General features: G+C 38.9%; 1 protein-coding gene and 1 long non-coding RNA gene across 2 annotated transcripts in view; one reads left to right on the plus strand and one right to left on the minus strand.

Moving 5' to 3' along the window:
• Positions 1 to 20,957, plus strand: part of DNAJC24 (DnaJ heat shock protein family (Hsp40) member C24) — a 63,290-nt gene that overhangs the window by 13,435 nt on the left and 28,898 nt on the right. The gene's annotated exons all lie outside the window — the stretch shown is intronic.
• Positions 910 to 19,397, minus strand: LOC115838568. The gene is made up of 3 exons (XR_004033573.1): positions 19,291 to 19,397; positions 15,387 to 15,508; positions 910 to 3,404 (listed from the first exon to the last, which is right to left on the minus strand). It is a non-coding gene; the product is annotated as an uncharacterized LOC115838568 (long non-coding RNA).

Raw genomic sequence — 20,957 nt, forward strand, 5'->3', positions numbered from 1 at the left:
TTCTGGTCACCAGCCACCATCCTGAAGCTGCCTAGGGGCCCCTAGCCACTAGTCATTCCATTAGCATACAAAAGATACTCTTCACTCCAGAGACTCCAAGGGTTTTAGGAGCTGTCTGCCAGGAACCAGGGGCAGAGACCAAATATATGTATTTCTCATATTACAATATTATAGGTTATATTCATGAAACTTCAGATACTATACTTCATGGACAATTTAAAGATTTTCAAGAGTAGTTTTGATTACATGTAATTTTCACATTGTCTTTGGATCTGGACACCTATGAAAACTGTTCTTCCTTTATAAGTGTTCAGTTGCATGTTGGGAAATTAGTGCTATTACCAGTTACAGGAATTGGGAAGCAAGGTTGCACAGGAAGTTTTGCTTGTAGTTTATGGAAAAGAAATGCCCCCCGGGTTGCTGTATTGTGAGGAAAAAAGGGCAAGGGAACCACCTGATGCAGCCTTTCATCCTAATGTAACAGAATGGATCTCTGCACAGCTAGGTGTGGGACTCAGTTTCAGCTTTTTTGTTTTCTGTTCTAATAATCTGTCCTTTCTTCAGTCAGTCCCTCTGATGTATGTAATTATCTTAAGCCAAATAGGGCTATCAAAACAAAAGTTCATTTCCAGAATAATTTCCAGAATAGGCAAAATACTCTCAGGGCAAAAACACCTTCAGCTTTTTGTCTTTGATTGTTTTTCCTTCAGTTTTGGCCTTACTATCTTATCAACTCTCTGATGCTTTTACAATGTTTTATAATATATTTCATCTTCATTTTGTAGTTCTCAATGAAAAGAATAGACTAGCACTACTGCCATTGTAAATAAGAAGCCCTCTTCTCATATCTTCCTATTCAGTGGAGGAAGTCTACCTCCCATTAAGGCACAACTCAAAGAACTTCTTGAATTAATCGTTGTAGTTACTCAGAAAGTCTCCCTACTTCTTAGGTGTTCCATTGATATATCATAACTCTGTTATTCCACTGTCCATATCCTATCTTTACTCTAACTGCTTATGCCTGTGGCTGCCTCTCAGCTAGAAGTGAAGTTCTTGGAGGCAGGGATCCTGTCTTACTTATTTCTGTATCCTTGGTAGCACCAACTTCATGGACTCAATATAATAGATTCTCCGTATATTCTTTGGTTGAATTGTGCTGGATTTTGCTGAAGTAGAATAAAAAGGTTAAGAAGGAAGTTGGCCCTGTTCATTTGGCCTCTCTATATGAGTTGCAGTACAGTTCTCCCTTTTCTATTATTCCTTACAAGTTCATTGATGATGTTACATAGCCCTTGACCCATGTGAACTGATGACAGAATAGAGCCACAGCATGTGAAGTAATTTGACCTGTAGCAATCTTTCAACTAGTGTTTTGTCTACACCTATCCTCAGAGGCTATCCAGCTGTTAGATTTCATTTTTAATAATTCAGCCAAGAGTGTGGAACATTTTTCTCTTGAGATTTTCAATAGCTAGTCTGAAGATATGTTTTTGAGAGCTTCAAATAGTGTTCCAGAAGAGAATGTTAGAATCGGGAAGGATAAGCGTATATTTGATAGTTAAAGGAAAGTATCTGAAAAAGAAAATAGAGAATATAAGCATATAATTTTACTAAATTTAATAAATTTAGTAAAGCATATAAGTTTACTAAAGAATACTGTTTTTAGGAATAATAGTGATGAAACTTACAAGGGAAAAAAAGAGTTTTTAAAAAGCCTCTGTTACCCAGTTTAATGCATCTTTTAGTTTAGACATGATTGCTTCACAATCACAGTGACTTTTGCACACTATCTTGTAATTTTTAAAAAGTTTTAAACATTTATCACAAATTATTCTAGATTCTTCATATCGGGGTTTTAGAAAGTAAATATTAAAAGGAACTTCAGGTGGTGAAGCATTCAACTGGAGCAATTTATTATTACATAATAAAAAAGGGCCAAAACACTGGTTATTCCAACCATGTTTTGTTTGAGCCATGAACTTCCCAGATACTTGAGTAGATTTTAGAATTTACCCTTACAGAGTGACCTTTTTGCTTTTACAACTCCCTTAACTTTGGTGACTATCTAGATGTCCCTGACTTTTCAAGGAATGCCATCTTATGCATGTACTACTGTAATGTGCCACAAAAGCATTTGAAGTAAATTATATATTAGATGATATCTATTGGTTTGTTTTGTGTTAAACTGTATGAAGATCTTAGAAATGTAAAAATTTAATTACTTACTGTCCCACCATATGATTGACTCCAATCCCCCTGGGAGTTAAGTAAGCTAAATCTTGTAAATTAAATTATCATTAAAAGACTTGTTTCTTTTCCAAGTTAAGTAAACTAACACAAAGATCACAAAAAATATAAGGTTTCTTGAGTGTTCTTTTTTTCCTCCCTCTTTTGACAAGATTGTGAAAAGGTGATAGTAATAATGTAATATTAATAAGGCCCACTCCTAGAGAGGAAGCAGAACAAGATGGCCGAATAGAAGCCTCCGGTGGTCATCCCCTCTGCAGGAACATCAAATTGAACAACTATATTAAGGAAGGAGGCATGGAGTAGGATAGGAAAAACAGTCTTTAATCACCTACACCATCCCTCCCCCATCCCCCTGAAGGGGCCACATGGCGTGGAAAGAGAATCCGTGTGCTTGAGGAAGGGAGAGCACCATGCTTGTAGGATGTTGCATCCACAGTGCTGCTGTGTCACAGCGGAAAGCAACACTTGGTAGAACTCAACCAGCACCCACAAAGAGCATTTAGATCAGCCCTAGACAGAGGCAAGTTGTCTATCCCAGAGGTCTGAACCTGAGTTCCAATTCCAGCAAACCCTGCCACCATGAGCTAAAGTTCTCTGGGGTCGTAAGTAAACTTGAAAGGCAGTCTAGGCCACAAGGATTGTAATTCCTGGACACGTGTTATGCTGGGCTCAGAGCCAGTTGACATGTGGTCCACATAACCTGATGAGATACCAGCTAGGGTGGCCCAGGGAGTACTTGCATCAACCTTCCCCCAACCCTAGGCAACGCAGCTTACAACTCTGGGAGAGACTCCTTCCTTCTGCTTGAGGTGAAGATAGTAGAGAGTAAAGACAACTGTGTCTTGCAACTTGGATGCCAGCTCAGCCACAGTAGAATAGGGTGTCAGGCAGAGTCCTGAGGCTCCCCATTCTAGGCTGTAGCTCCTAGACTACATTTCTAGACACACCATGGGCCAGAGAGGAACCTTCTGCCTTGAAGGGAAGGATCCAGTTCTAGCAGGATTCATCACCTGCTGACTAAAGAGATGTTGGGCCTTGAACATCACTGGTACCCAGGCAGTACTTGCTGTGGGCCTTGGGTAAGATGCAGGGCTGTGCTGGCTTCAGATGTGACCCACCGCATTTTCAGCTATGGTGGCCATGGAGAGAGACTCCTGCGGAGGAAAGGAGAGAGAAGAGTAAAGGGACTTTGTTTTGTACCTTGGATACCAGCTTATCTATAGTGGGGTAGAGCACCAAGTGGATTCCTGGCATCCCCAGCTCCAGGCTGTGGCTCCTGAACAACATCTCTGGACCTTCCCTGGGCCAGGAGAGGCTCACTGCCCTGAAGGGAGAGACCCCGGACTGGCAGCATTCACCCCAAGCTGACTGAAGAGTCTGTAGGCCTTGAGTGAACATCAGTGGTAGCCAGGCAGTACTTACTGCAGGCCTGGGATGGTGATGACTATAGAGGAGAGACTCCTTCTGCATGAGAAAAAGAGAGGAAAAAGTGGGAAAGACATTGTCTTGTGGCTTGGGTGCCAGCTCAGCTACAGTAATAGAGCACCAGATAGACTCCTATGATTCCAACTCCAGGCCCTGGTCCCAGATAGCATCTCTGGGTTTGCCCAGGGCCAAGGGGATCTTACTGTCCTGAAGGGAAGGACAGAAACCTGGCTGAATTCAACACCTGCTAATTCTAGAGCGCTATGACCTTGAGTGAACATAGGTAGGTAGCCAGGTAGTGGTCACTGTGGGCTTTGGGCAAGACCCAGTGCGGTGGTGGCTTCAAGTCTGAACCACCACAGTCCCAGTGGTGATGGCCACAGAGGTGCTTGTGTTACCCCTTCCCCAGCCCCAGGCAGCTTAGCACAGAGAGAGAGAGACTGTATTTGTTTGCGGGAAAATAAGGGAAGAGTACAAGAGCCTGGCTAGTAATCCAGGGAATTCTCCCAGATCTTACCCAAGATCACCAAGGCAGTAACTCTACAAGTCTGTAAGAGCCACAGCATTACTGGGCTTGGCATGCCTTCTAATGAAGATATACGAGCAGTGACCAAAGACTTAGATTATAACACACAAGTCTCTCTGAATACTTGGAATGCCTTCCCAAGAAGGACAGGCATAAACAAGCACAGACTACAAAGACTGCAATAAATACCTAATTCTTCAATGCCCAGGCACCAATGAACATCCACAAGCATCAGGACCATCCAGGAAAACATGACCTCACCAAACAAACTAAATAAGGCAACAGTGGCCAATGCCAGAGAGATAGAGATATGTGACCTTACAAATAGAGAATTCAAAATAGGTGTTTTGAGTGAAATTTAAGATAACACAGAGAAGCATTTCAAAATCCTATCAAATAAATTTAATAGAAAGATGGAAGTAATTAAAATGAATCAAGCAGATATTTTGGAGCTGACAAATGGAATTCATATCCTGAAGAATTCATCAGCATACCTTAACAGCAGAATTGATCAAGCAGAATAAAGAATTAGTGAGCTTGAAGACAGGCTCCTTGAAAATACAGTCACAAGGGACAAAAGAAAAAAGAATAAAAAAAGAAGAAAGCATGCCTAGAAGACCTAGAAAATAGCCTCAGTAGGGCAAATCTAAGAGTTATTAAACTTAAAGTGGAGGTAGAGAGAAAGAGGGGTAGAAAGTTTATTCAGATGGTTAATAACAGAGAACTTCTCAAACCTAGAGAAAGATAATCAATATTCAAGTACAAAAAGATTATAGAACACTAAGCAGATTTAACCCAAATAAGACTACCTCAAGATATTTAATAATCAGATCCCCAAGGGTCAAGGACAAAGAGAGGATCCTAAAAGCAGCAAGAGAAAAGAATCAAATAGCATGCAAAGGAGCTCTAATACATCTGGCAGCAGACTTGTCAGTGGAAACCTTACAGGCCAGGAAAGAGTGGCATGACATATTTAAAGTGCTGAAGGAAAAAAAACTTATTCTAGAATAGTATATCCAGCAAAAATATCCTTCAAATATGAAGGAGAAATAAAGACTTTTCCAGACAAATACAAGCTGAGGGAGTTCATCAACCAGACCTGCCCTACATGAAATACTAAAGGTACTTCCTCTGTCTGAAAGGAAAGTGCATTAATGAGCAATAAGAAACCATCTGAAGGTACAAAATTCACTGTTAACGGTAAGTACACAGAAAAACTCATTTTATAACACTGTAATTGTGGTACATAAACTACTTGTATCCTGAGAAGAGAGAGTAAATGATGAACCTATAAAAAGTAATTGCTACAATAACACTTCAAGACATAGACAGTATAATAAGATATAAAATAGAAACAAACATTTATTTTTTATTTTTTATTTATTTATTTTTTTTGAGACGGAGTCTCGCTCTGTCGCCCAGGCTGGAGTGCAGTGGCGCAATCTCGGCTCACTGCAAGCTCCGCCTCCCGGGTTCACGCCATTCTCCTGCCTCAGCCTCTCCGAGTAGCTGGGACTACAGGCGCCCGCCACCACGCCCGGCTAATTTTTTGTATTTTTAGTAGAGACGGGGTTTCACCGTGGTCTCGATCTCCTGACCTCGTGATCCGCCCACCTCGGCCTCCCAAAGTGCTGGGATTACAGGCTTGAGCCACCACGCCCGGCAGAAACAAACATTTAAAAAGCAGGAGGATGAAGTAAAAGTTTAGAGTTTTTATTAGTTATCTCTTTGCTTGTTAGTTTATGCAATCAGTGTTGTCATCAGTTTAAAATAATAGGTTGTAAGATAGTATTTGCAAACCTCATGATAACCTCAAATGAAAAAACATACAATGGATACACAAAAAATAAAAAGCAAAAATTAAAACATACCACCGGAGAAAATCAGCTTCACTGTAAGGAAGACAGGAAGGAAGGAAAGAAAGAAGAGAAGACCACAAAACAACCAGAAAACAGATAACAAAATGGCAGGAGTAAGTCCTTACTTATCAACAATAACATTGAATGTAAATGGACTAAACTCTCCAAAAAGACTTAGTGGCTGAATGAATTAGAAAAAACAAGACCCAACCATCTGTTGCCTACAAGAAACCCACTTCACCTGTAGAGAAACACATAGACTTAAAGGGATGGAGAAATACATTCCATGCAAATGGAAACAAAAAAAAAAGAGTAAAAGGAGCTATACTTAAACAAAATAGATTTCAAGAAAAAAAACTATAAAAAGAGACAAAGGTCATGTAGTGATAAAGGAGTTAATGCAGCAAGATGATACAACAATTGTAAATATATATGCACCAAATAGATATCCAGAGCAGCCAGATATATAAAGCAAACGTTATTAGAGCTAAAGAGAGAGGTAGAACCCAATACAATAATAGCTGGAGACTTCAACACCCCACTTTCATCATTGGACAGATCTTCCAGACAGAAAATTAACAAACATCAGACTTAATCAGCACCTATAGACCAAATGGACCTACCTGATATTTACTGAACATTTCATCTGACAGCTGCAGAATAAATATTTTTCTCCTCAGCACATGTATCATTCTCCAAGACAGACAATATGTTAGGTCACAAAACAATTTTTTAAAAATTCAAACAAGTCTAAATAATATCAAGCATATTCTCCAACCACAATGGAGTAAAACTGGAAATCAATAACAAGGAATTTTGGAAACTATATAAATACATGGAAATTAAACAACATACTCCTGAATGATCATTGGGTCAATGAAGAAATTAAGAAGGAAATTGAAAAATTTCTTGAAACAAATGTTAAAAGGAAACACAACATACCAAAACCTATGGAATAAAGCAAAAGCAGTACTAAGAGGGAAGTTTATAGCAATAAGTACCCACATGAAAAAAGGAGAACCAAAACCTGAACAGACCAATAATAAGTAACAGGATCGAAGATGTAATAAAATCAAGTTGGGCGCGGTGGCTCATGCCTGTAATCCTAGTCCTTTGGGAGGCCGATGCGGGTGGATCACCTGAGGTCAGGAGTTGGAGACCCACCTGGCCAACATGGCGGAACCCCGTCTCTACTAAATATACAAAAATTAGCCAGTCATGATGGCATGCACCTGTAATCTCAGCTAGTAGGGGGGCTGAGGCAGGAGAATTGCTTGAACCTGGGAGGTGGAGGTGGCAGTGAACTGAGATCGTGTCACTACACTCCAGCCTGGGTGACAGAGCAAGACTCTATCTCAAAAAAAAAAAAAAAAAAAAAATTAAAGGCTGGGTGCGGTGGCTCACGCCTGTAATCCCAACACTTTGGGAGGGCAAGGGGGGCAGATCATGAGGTCAAGAGATCAAGACCTTCCTGGCCATTATAGTGAAACCTTGTCTTTACTAAAAATACAAAAATTAGCTGGGGGCCTGGTGGTGCATGCCTGTAGTCCCAGCTACTCGGGAGGCTGAGGCAGGAGAATCACTTGAACCCAGGAGGTGGAGGTTGCAGTGAGTGAAGATTGCGCCACTGCACTCCAGTCTGGTTGCCAGAGTGAGATTCCATCTTAAAAAAAAAAAAAAAAAGTAATAAAATCTCCCAGTAAAGAAAAGCCCAGCACCCAATGGATTCACTGCTGAATTCTACCAAACATTTAAAGAACTAATACCAATCCTACTACACTATTCTGAAAAATAGAGGAGGAGAAAATACTTCAAAATTCATTTTACAAGGCCAGTATTACCCTGATACCAAAACCAGACAAAGACACATCAAAAAAAGAAAACATAGGCCAATATTTCTGATGAGTATTTATGTAAAACTCCTCAACAGAATACTAGCAAACCAAATTCAAAAGATCATTCTTTGTGACCAAGTGGGATTTATCCCTTGGATGCAAGGATGGTTCAGCATACACATATCAATCAATGTGATCCATCTTATCAACAGAATGAAGAATAAAAGCCATATAATCATTTTAATTGATACTGAAAAAGCGTTTGATGAAGTTCAACATCATATCATGACAAAAACCCTTGAGAAACTGGTTATAGAAGGAACATACCTGAACATCATAAACGCCATATAGGACAAACCCACAGCTAGTATTATATTGAATAGGGAAAAACTGAAAGGCTTTCCTCTAAGATCTGGAACATGACAAAGATCCCCACTGTCACTACTGTGATTAAGCATAGTATTGGAAGTCCTAGTTAGAGCAAACTACCCATCTTACAAGGGGTTAATAACCAGAATGTATAAGGAGCTTAAACAATAGGGAAAAAATGTGATTTTAAAACAGGCAAAAAACTTAATAGATATTTCTCAAAAGAAGATGTACAAATGGCAAACAGGTGTATGAAAAGTTGTTCAACATCATTGATCATCAGTGAAATAAAAATCAAAACTATGAAGTGATGTCATCCCACCCCAGTTAAAATGGCTTCTATTAAAAAGGCAATAACAAATGCTGGCGAGGAGGTGGAGAAAAGGGAAACCTTGTACACAGTTGTTGGGAATTAAATTAGTGCAACCAGTATGGAGAACAGTTTGGAGGTTCCTCAAAAAACTTAAAGCAGAACCACCATATGATCCAGCAAATCCCACTGCTAGATATACTCCAGAAAAAGGAAATTAGTATATCAAAGAGATATCTGCACTCCCATGTTTATGACAGCACTATACACAATAGCCAAGATTTGGAAGCAACTTAAGTGTACATCAACAGACAAATGGATTAAAAAATGTATATATACACAATGGAGTCCTATTCAGCCATAAAAAGTGAGATCCTGTCATTTGCAACAACATGCATGGAAAGAAGAGGACATTATATTAAGTGAAGTAAGCCAGGCAGAGAAATACAAACTTTGCATGTTTTTACTTATTTGTGGGAACTAAAATTAAAACAATTGAGCTCATGGAGATAGAGAATAGTATAATGGTTACCAGAGGCTGGAGAAGGGTAGATAGGTGGGGGAGAGGGCAGTGGAGATGGTTAATGGTTACAAAAATAGAGCTAGATGGAATGAGTAAGATGTATGTGATAGCACAACAGGGTGACTGCAGTCAACAATAACTTATTGTGCATTTAAAAATAACTAAAAGAGTTTAATTGGATTGTTTGTAACATAAAGGATAAATGCTTGAGGTGATGGATACCCCATTTACCCTGCTGTGACTATTATGTGTTGTGTGCCTGTATCAAAATACCTTATGTAATCCATAAATATATATACCTACTATGTACTCATAACAATTAAAAATAAACCAAGTAATAAGGCCCACTCCTAATAGTTTTAGACCCAGAGAAATAGTCTATATACCACATCCTTGTGTATTTAAACATTATCAATCAAGGTAATACTAAATAAAATATGTTGATATTCTATCTTAAAAATATTTTTTCCTTACAAATACACCTTCATATAGACCTGGAAGACCAGGATTAAATTTAGAATTCTTTGAGGCAGGGCCTTTCGAGGATGATTAGATCATGAGGGTGGAGCCCTTGTGAATGAGATTAATGCCCTTATATAAGAGACACCGGAGAAATCCCTCACAATTTTATTTTATTTATTTATTTTTTTGAGACAGAGTCTTGCTCCGTCACCCAGGCTGGAGCACAATGGTGTGATCTCAGCTCACTGCAACCTCTGCCTCCCAGGTTCAAGAGATTCTCCCACCTCAGCCTCCCGATGGGGTTTCACCATGTCAGCCAGGCTGGTCTCAAACTTCTGATCTCAGGTGATCTGCCTGCCTTGGCCTCTGAAAGTGTTGGGATTAAAGGCATGAGCCACTGTGCCCTGCCTCCCTCACTTCTTTCACAATGTGAGGACAGAGTAAGCCATCTATGAAGCAGGCCCTCACCAGACAATAAATCTGCTAGTGCCTTGATTTAGGCAATAAATCTTTGTTGTTTAAGCAACCCAGTCTATGGTTTTTACGTTGTAGTAGTCCAAATGGACTAAGACAGAGTCCTTGGGCTTCTATGCCCAAATGCAGCAGTACAGAGACAGCTACCACTTATCCTACCTTGCTTCTCTTTCTACCCCCAGCCAGAGATATAAGCTTCCTCTTGACTTCAGGTTGTTTGGGCAGGGGATTCTTGCGTCCTGAGCCCCTAAAAGGAGGAGTGAAACATAACCTATAATGGGGCACATAGGAGCCTTATATGCAGATCCTCTTAGCTAAGGACATGGGGTATGGCAATAGAGAAGAGACCAAGAGCACTCTCTAAAAGCAGGCAAGGTGTGCTGTGGTTTGAATATTTGTCCTGTCTAAAACTCATGTTGATATTTAATCACTGTTGTAATGGTGTTAAGAGGTAGGAGTTTTATGAGGTGATTAGCCATGAGGGCTCCACCCTCATGGGTAGGATTGGGGCCATTAGAAAAGGGCAAGTTCAGTTCCCTCTTGCTCTCTCTTGGCCCATATCCCTGCTATGTGAGGATACAGCATAACCCTCCTCTTCAGAGGATGTAGCATGCATGGTGTCATCTCGGAAGCAGAGATACTGGGCTCTGACCTGCTTGTACCTTGATCTTGGCCTTCACAGCCTCCAAAACTGTGAGCCAATAAATTTCTGTTTTTTGTGAATTACCCAGTCTCAGATATTTTGTTATAGCAGCATAAAGTAGACTAAGACAAGGTGTAAATTAATTGTAATATATATTTATATTATTGTACCATCTATTCTGGTTATTTGCTATAGTTATGTTCTTCAAGGTTGCCACACACACTGAATTAGCAAATACTGAAACATTGATCCTAGGGGAAATGTAGGGTTAGGTTCCTGAGAGCCTCTGCTCACACAGTTTCCTCAAGTGATCAATAAAAGACCTTGTTTTATGTTTGTTTTTGTGTAAAACATATTATTTAATATATATTGTTGATTTATTTAACATTAAACTTAGGACCAAGTTTAATGCCTGAGTGAGTTACATAAGCATATGTGTTTTCCCCATAAGGCACATCATGGGCTTCTTGCTCTTAGGAACACTAAACAACACTTAATACACTAATTGGGAGCCATTTGAAATGGCAAAATTGCCAACAAAAAGTACAAAAATGCAAAAGTCATGGCACTAAATAGACTGTGAAAAGGATACTTGCAGTATGAGAGCTGAAAGAAGGAGGCATAGCATTACCTTGCTTAATTTCAGCTGGGAATATGCATGTCAAGTGACTCAAGTTTTTCACCACTCTGCACATATCACCAATGACCGAGAAAGCATTGCTAGTATTGATTTGGGGGTTACAAATAAATTTTAGGAAGTAGATGAATTTGCAAATGTGGAATCCGTGATTAACGAGGATCAACTAATTATATTAGAGGGCTTGCTATGATGGCCCTCCTCTTCCACCACACTGTTTTTTTTTTCATAATGCAGATATTTGATAGATATTCATAAAATAAAAACCCAAAATACCATTGCACTCTGAAGTTAAAGAAAAGTTTCTAAACAACTCTTGACTCAAAGAAAAATATAAAATAAAAGGAACCATATTTAACAAATGTTATGTTAGAATCTATGAAATACAACTAAAATAATTATCAAATAAAATTTATAGTATTAAATACTTATGTAAATAAGGAGAAAAAAAATAAATGAATTAAACACCCAGGTAAAAAGTTAGGAAAAGGAAAACAGAGTAAATCAAAAGAAAGCAGAATGGAGGAATTGATATGAAGGTAAAAGCAAAAGTAGTGCATTAAAATACAAAAAAAAGTAGAACAAACAAAAAGCTGTTTTGTTTTGTATTGTTATAACATTATTGCAGGTTACATTGCATGTTGCAGGGGTTTGATGTATAGATTATTTTGTCACTCAGGTGATAAGCATAGTACCCCCAATTTGTAATTTGTTGATCCTCACCCTCTTCCCACCCTCCACTCTCAAGTAGGAACTGGTGTATATTGTTCCCTTCTTTGTGTCCATATGTACTCAGTGTTTAGCTCCACCTTAATAAATGAGAACATGCAGTACTTGGTTTTCTGTTCTTGTATTAGTGCACTTAGGAGAGTGGCCTCCATCTCCATTCATGTTGCTGGAAAGGAATGATCTCGTTCTTTTTTTTTTATGGCTACATAGTATTCCATGTTGTGTTAATATATGTACCACATTTTCTTTATCCAGCCTAACGTTGATGGGCATTTAGGTTGATTCCTTGTCTTTACTATTGTGAATAGTGCTGTAATGAACATACACATCCATGTCCTATGTGTCTTTGTGGTATAAGGATTTATAGTCCATTGGTTTTATACCCAATAATGGGATTGCTGGGTTGAATGGTAGTTCTGTTTTAAGTTGTTTGAGGAACCACCAAACTGCTTTCCACAGTAGCTGAATTCATTTGCATTCCCACTAGCAGTGTATAAGCATCCATTTTTTTTTTACTTTTAAATGATAGTCATTCTGACTGTATACCCCATTTTTTAAAAAGTTTAAATTTTGTTCAAAATATATTGACTCATACTGCGTTATTTGATTTTTACAAAACACTGTGAAGTATATGGACATTTTTTATTCATTGACTAAATATTGTAACGTGTCAGGCACTGTGCTAGGTGCTATGGATTCAGTGGTGAATGTGGACAAAGGTCCTTACTCTCATGAGTAGCTTATAGTTTGGCAAATATTCTTTTCATTTTTCAAACGAGGAAATTTTATACAGTTGAATAACTTTTCCAGGATCACAAGATTTGTAATAACAGAACCAGAATCAAAACTCAATTTTTAGTATTTTAAAAATCAGTGTTGTTCCAGTTATCTGTTGTATCTTTAATTTCCCCTTTCCATTAGCTTTTTCCACTCATCCAGTAAAAGGTCTTCAAAAATATTCTCCATTGACCTTGGTTCTTCGAACTGTCACTCCTTTCTTCTTGCCAAACATTAATTGACTACTATCCATTGGCTTCTCAGCCCACTCCCTTTCACCACTGTCAGTCTTCTAAACGGTGACTACTGAAGTGGCCAGTGTTCCTTGTTTGCCAAATGTAGTGGATTTACTGTGACATCTGATACTGTTGTAAGTGTTGAAATTTGAAATTTCTTCCTCTCTAGGCAGGAGCATGTCTTTCCTGATTATCTTCTTGCTTGTCTGACCACTGCTCTATTTTCTTTTCCAGCATCTATTCATCTATGTGATATAAATGTCACTGTGCTTCTGAGTTTTATTTGACCCTCTTCACTTACCAGGAAATCAAAGATTCTTCATCTGAGGCTCAGGGGACTTTGGAGGTCTGTTAGCCCCTCAATTATATGCAAATTTTTATAAGATTCTTAGAGGAGTTCATAACTCAAAAAAGTTGAGACAGACTGCTCTCTGTGTATTCCTTTAGTTTTATCTGCTGCATGAGTGACTTCCAAATTTATGTCCCCTGCTTCCTACGTTTCCCCTTGTCTGACTCCCACCTTTGATCTTCAGCAGCCTCAGCATAGTTCCTCAGGAGGGCTGCGGTAGCACAGTAGTTTCTTTATTGCTAATCTCCCTACCTATACTCTTACCCATTCCATCCTACTATCAGTTTAGAATTTTTTTGTCTTTGAAACAAAAATATGATTATGTCGCTATCATGAAAATAATGTGGAGTTTTAATTAGGGGCAAATCCACATTTCTTGGCATACTAAAAAACTCCCTATGATTTGACCCCAGTCTAGCTTTTCAACTTCATCTCCCTTTTCCCTGTCCAACCATTCTTTCACTCATTCTTGGTCTGACTTACAGTTCTGCTTTTCATAACTCTAATACCCATTTTAGTACTTTCTTGCCTTGTATTTGCTACTTCCCTCTTCCTGGAATACCCTTCCCTTCCCAATCCTACACAGTTTCTCCATAGCCAACTCTATGCATCCTTCAAAACCTAGTCATATATCACCTTTATTATAAAACCTTCCCCAACTTACTCCAAGTGAAAACTTTTTCATGCTGTCATCTTATTCATGCACCTCATCCTTCGCAATGCATTATAATAAATTGTTGGCATGCCTACTCTTTACCACTAGACTGTGAGTCCCTCAAGGATAGGGATCCCCGTTTATTCATCATGGTATCTTCATTGGCTGGTGCAATATATGGCTTGTTGTAAGGTAGTAAATAATTTTTTTTTGATGGATAAACGTTTTTACGATGCCAGTCTTACACGTGGGTTATATTTTCTCTAAAGCACAAAACCTTAAAAGAGTTTAAAAACATTTTAAAAACCATGTTTCATTTGTTAACTTGCATAAAAGATCAATGAATCGTTGACTGCTTCTTTAGGCAATATTTTACTAAGCAATAGGTGGCAGTAGTGTGTTGTACTTGACTTTACCTTTGTGGTGATTTTTTTTCAGCTTTCATAATCTTAATGTAGTGTCAAAGTGTAAAGGACACAATTGCAGTACTCTGATACCTAACTTTTTGTAACGATCATGTTTTAAGCAAGTGAGCATCTCATAGAAAATAAAGCAAAACAACAACAAAACACAGCCAAAGTCAGTCAATGTGCATCTCTCTCTTGCCTGTCTCAACTATATTCAGATTCATTAGAGAATTACAACTGCATGGTCTTAACAGCATTTCCTCACCAGCTGTTTAACAGCTGCTTCAAAATAACCATGATTTGTAATAATGAAAATCAAAAATTATCTCAGAAGATATGTGTTTCTTTTTTTTTTTATTTTCCCCCGAGATGGAGTCTTGCTCTGTTGCCCAGGCTGGTGCGATCTCAGCTCACTGCAACCTCTGCCTCCTGGGTTCAAGCGATTCTCCTGCCTCAGCCTCCTGAGTAGTTGAGATTACAGGCAGGTGCCACCATGCCCGGCTAATTTTTGTATTCTTAGTAGAGACGGGGTTTCACCATGTTGGCCAGGCTGGTCTTGAACTCTTGACCTCATGATCCTCCTGCCTCGGCCTCCCAAAGTGCTGGGATTATAGGCGTGAGCCACCACGCCTGGCCGGATATGTATTTCTTGGTATCCTAAGAAGCCTACTTAGGCCTTTATTTCAAAAATAGTGTATTGAGTTCATTAACTACAGTTATTAAATGCTTAATTTGTCTTCTTTTACTCTTTTTTTTTCCCTGTCAATATTAAGGTCACCTATCTTGTTTAGTGAGCTTCATTTAGTTGACTGTCTCTCATCATTAGGTATTTAGAATTAAGGATTGTTACCACCTCTCCAGCCTTACGCATGTAATCCCATCATTAATTTTGAACACCTATATATGAGAATGTTACATACCTGTATACCTATATATGTTAGTATATTTCATTTCACTTGTTGTTTCCTGTAGCTTATAAAGTTAAATCAGTTGAAGTTTTATTTAAAGAACAGTTGTACATTTTAGGTCCACAGGAGCATTTCTGCAAATAAAAGAAATAGATAACTTTTATAGGAAACAGTTTTAGCATTGATTCAAATAAGAGTTAGATAATCTGTGACATTTTCTTTCTCATATCTTGTTTACTGTGTTTTTCCTATCTCAGGGGTAAAGCACCCAAGGGAATTCAGACACTGAACTAGTATCATTAATATGGCAGAATGATCAATTAATAAAAGAAAAGCATGAAAGTGTTGACAGAACACACTACTTAATTAGTACCTGATGGCCTTGGTGGCCAGAGCAAGAGCTCTGAGTTGTTGTAGGAGAGCCCCTCTGTAGGATCTGTATGTGTACGTCGCCACTCTTATTTAGCAGGGATGACTTTACTTTGACATCAGTTTCTTGAGTCCTTAATTGTATAAAAAAACATCTTTTCCCTGGACCCAGAGAGTAGGTGAAGTCAACAAGTACCCTCCCTACTGCTAATCGTCATCTGGGGAAATTGGAGGTAAAGGGTTGATATCAGAATTCTCTCTGTAGCTCGTGTTGAATATATCCTCGAAGACTTATTTGATTTGCTTTGGGGGAGTGGAGGTATCTGGGTTTATATTTATATTGGATATTATGTAACCCACTGCACAAGATTTAAAATTGTTTTTATATCTTATGTGCAGTCACACAGGAACAGGGATTATGCTACACTCGCATATATTCAAAAGAGAAAAAAGGCATGTTACTAACAAAAGGAATAGGTGTAACATTATATTTTAGAGTTAGTAAATCTCACAGTTTAAGGTATATTATAGAGGTTTTAAAAAAGGTTTTGCCATAAATTGCCATGGATTCAATAATTCAACCACATATCTTAACCTTTTACATTTCTTTATTTTTGTGAATTCAGTTTCTGCAGATCTATCTCATAATTCTTCCTTTTTTTTTTTGAGATGGAGTATTGCTCCGTCGCCCAGGCTGGAGTACAGTAGCACAATCTCAGCTCACTGCAACCCTGCCTCCTGGGTTCAAGCGATTCTTCTGCCCCAGCTTCCTGAGTAGCTGGGAGTACAGGCGCACGCCATCACGCCCAGCTAATTTTTGTATTTTTAGTAGAGACGGGGTTCCAACATATTGGCCAAGCTGGTCTCGAACTCCTGACCCTCATGATCTGCCCGCCTTGGCCTCCCAAAGTGCTGGGATTACAGGCGTGAGCCACCGTGCCCAGCATCTTTTTTTTTTTTTAAGTTGTTTTCTTTTTTTTTTTTTTTTTTTTTTTTTACTTTAAGCTCCAGGATACATATGCAGAATGTGCAGGTTTGTTACATAGGTATACACGTGCCATGGTGGTTTGCTGCACCTATCAACTCATCATCTAGGTTTTAAGCCCCTCATACATTAGGTATTTGTCCTGACGCTCTCCCTCCCCTTGTCCTCCACCCCTCGACAGGCCCCAGTGTGTGTTGTTCCCCTCCGTGTGTCCATGTATTCTCATTGTTCAGCTCCCACTTACGAGTGAGAACATGTGGTGTTTGGTCTTCTGTTCCTATGTTAGTTGGCTGAGAATGATGACTTCCAGCTTCATCCATGTCCCTGCAAAGGACATGATCTCACTCTTTTTTTATGGCTGCATAGTATTCCATGGTGTATATATGCCACATTTTCTTTATCCAATCTATCATTGATGGGCATCTGGGTTGGTTCAAGTCTTTGCTATTGTAAATGTGCTGCATAAACATATGTGTGCATGTGTCTTTATAGCAGAATGATTTATAATCCATTGGGTATATACCCAGTAATGGGATTGCTGGGTCAAATGGTATTTCTGGTTCTAGGTCCTTGAGGAATCGCCACACTGTCTTCCACAATGGTTATTTGCAGAATTAGAAAAAACTACTCTAAATTTCATATGGAAGCAAAAAAGAGCCTGTATAGTCAGGACAATCCTAAGCAAAAAGAACAAAGCTGGAGGTATCACACTACCTGACTTCAAACTATACTACAAGGCTACAGTAACCAAAACAGCATGGTACTGGTACCAAAACAGATATACAGATCAATGGAACAGAACAGAGACCTTGGAAATAGCACCACACATCTTCAACCATCTGATCTTTGACAAACCTGACAAAAACAAGCAATGGGGAAAGGGTTCCTTATTTAATAAATGATGCTGGGAAAACTGGCTAGCCATATGCAGAAAACTGAAACTGGACCCCTTCCTTACATCTTATTCAAAAATTAACTCAAGATGGATTAAAGCCTTAAATGTAAAACCCAAAACCATAAAAACCCTAGAAGAAAACCTAGGCAATACCATTAAGGACATAGGCATGGGCAAAGACTTCATGACTAAAACACCAAAAGCAAGTGCAACACAAGCCAAAATTGACAAATGAGATCTAATTAAATAAAGAGCTTCTGTACAGCAAAAGAAACTATCATCAGAATGAACAGGCAACCTATAGAATGGGAGAAAATTTTTGGAATCTACCCTTCTGACAAAGGTCTAATATTCAGAATCTACAAGGAACGTCAACAAATTTACAAGAAGGATCATCAACAAATTTACAAGAAAAAAACAAACAGCCCCATCAAAAAGTGGGCAAAGGATATGAACAGATACTTTTCAAAAGAAGATATTTATGTGGCCAAGAAACATGAAAAAAAGCTCATCATCACTGGTCATTAGAGAAATGCAAATCAAAACCACGAGATACCATCTCACACCAGTCAGAGTGGCGATTATGAAAAAGTCAGTAAACAATAGATGCTGGCAAGGCTGTGGAGAAATAGGAATGCTTTTACACTGTTGGTGGGAATGTAAATTAGTTATCTTAATTCTCTATTTGAAAAACACCAATACCTACCACAAATATTGCACAGCTTTATTGTCTTTCAGTGTTCTTTAGTCTCTTCTCTCTTTTTCAAAACATTATCCTTCCTTTTCCTCTCTTTCTTCCTCCTTCTCTTCTGTTTTCTTATTCCCCTTCTCCCGCTGTCTCCTCTTTCTTCACTACCTCCCCCTCTTCCCCTTCCTCTGCCTACCTCTCCCATCCTCCTGCTTCCCCCCCTTCACTTCCTCCTCTGTTTTTCTCTTTTGCTTCTTCTTCTTGGAGCTATCAGGAATCTCAGAATGAATCTCTCAATTTTGTCTCAAAGACAGTCAGGGGTATAGTGATATTTAGCAGAAGTTTTAAAAATATGTTCAGAAGACCAAGAGGTCTGTTTAAAAATATTAATGGTATTAAAATGGCTCTTCTGGAGAATGGAGGCAATCATTAGAGATTTGGTAGACCCAAGGGATGTACGTTTCTTCATATTGTTCTGTCGTGTGGCTGGCTACATAAACACACTGAAACATCACTTTAAGGCACTCTCTGAGAACCATGGGGCTGTCTATGTTAAATGCAGGATTCCATCATAAATAAATTTATAGGATTATTCACAAAGATTCCATAGCAAGGGTTGCCGTTACATTACGGAGCCAAATTCTGAGCTCTAGGAAAGCATATTGTTTTTGACTAGATACAGCCCTGTGTCACTTCAAGGTCGGGATGTTTTCCGAGAAATGTGTTGTTAGGCAATTTCACCCTGTGAGAACATCACAGAGTGCACTTACATAAGCCATCCATATATAGATGGTATAGCCTACTACACATTAGGCTTTGTGGTATAGCCTTTTGCTCCTAGCCTACAAACCTATACAATATGTTACTGTACTGAATACTATAGGTAGTTGTAACATTGTGGTATTTGTGTATCTAATATATCTAACCATAGAAAAGGTACAGTAAAAGTATGCTATAAAAGATTAAAAATAGTACATACCTGTGTAGGGTCCATACCATCAATAGAGCTTATAGGACTGGAAGTTGCTGTGGGTGTCAATGAGTGGTAAGTAAATGTGAAGGCCTAGGACATCACCGTACACTATTGTAGACTTTATAAACATTGTACACTTAGGCTACACTAGATTTATACAAAAATATTTTTTAAATAATTAGCCTTAGCTTATTGTAACATTTTTTACTTTACAAAGTTTTTAAAAAAAATTATAGAGACATGGTCTTGCTCTGTCACCCATGCTAGAGGGCAATGGTGTGATCATAGCTAACTCCAGCGTCGACCTCCTGGGCTCAGGTGCTCCTCCCACCTCAGCCTCCTGGGTAGCTAGGACTGCAGGCGTGTGCCACCATGCCTAGCTAATCTTGTAATTATTTTGTAGAGATGAGATCTCACTACCTTGCTCAGGCTGTTCCTGAAATCCTGGCCTCAAGTGATCCTCCTGCCTTAGTCTCCCAAAGTGCTGGGATTACGGGCATGAGCTGCCACACCTGGTTCCACTTTATAAAGTTTATAAAGTAGGTTAGTTTACAACAGCATTTCCACAAACATGTGAATAATGCATTGTACTGTGACATTATAACAGCTATGATGTCACTAGGTGGTAGGAATATTTTAGCTCCATTATAATCTTATGGGGCTGCTATTGTATATGCAGTTTGTCATTGACTGCAGCGTCGTTATCTGGCACATGACGGTATTCTCTTTTAAATTCTTAGCTATTCACTAGCATTCCCAAAGGACCTGATTAAGGTAATTTTTTATAGATTCTTAAAAATCACAAATGTTCTTTTCAGTTAATGTGCATATACGTGTGTGTGTGTGTGTGTGTGTGTGTGTGTGTGTGTGTGTATCATTCTTTTTCATGAAGAAAAATGTTGGGGATTGCTCTTCTAGTTGTATTACTGAACTGAACTTGGGTCTGCCCATCAGTTTCACCAAAGCCAAACAGTTACATCAAGATTTGCAGCGAGAGAAAGTGAGACACTTATTTCAGGGTGCCAAGCAAGGGGAATTGGGCAGCTCATGCTAAAGACCCAACCTCCTCTATGGCTTACTTATAAGGGTTTTTAAAGGTAGGGAAACAGAGGTTATGTTACATGCAAAGACATACATCAACACATGAAGTATATACATTGGTTTGGCCTAGAAAGGCAGGACATCTTGAAGCAGGGGCTTACAGAATCATAGGTGGATTCAAACATTTTTGATTTGCAGTTGGTTAAGGAAGCAGAGCTTTGTGTAATACTTGGGGTCAGCAGAAAAGAATATTAGGTGTGTCCCATGGGCATGACTTCCTCCAGGCCACTCAGGAAGAAATTTAGAACAAAGAAATATGGTCAGAGTTCAGTCTTCAGTTTCTTCTTATCTGAAGTCTGTGTACCAGCAGATTCATTTGGTGGTGGTCCAGGTTTCTGAAAAACAACTCAGGGCCATATGTTAAGATGTTTTCTTTAGTTTCCCTGGATGTTACAGGAAAGGGTTCTCAATCCAGACCCCAAGAGAGGGTTCTTGGATCTCATGCAAGAAAGACTTCAGGGTGAGTCCATAAAGTGAAAGCAAGTTTATTAAGAAAGTAGAGGATTAAAAGAATGGCTACTCCATAGACAGAGCAGCCCCGAGGGCTGTCGGTTGCCCATTTTTATGGTTAT

Source organism: Nomascus leucogenys, chromosome 15, assembly GCF_006542625.1.
Source record: "Nomascus leucogenys isolate Asia chromosome 15, Asia_NLE_v1, whole genome shotgun sequence".
Taxonomy (NCBI): domain Eukaryota; kingdom Metazoa; phylum Chordata; class Mammalia; order Primates; family Hylobatidae; genus Nomascus; species Nomascus leucogenys.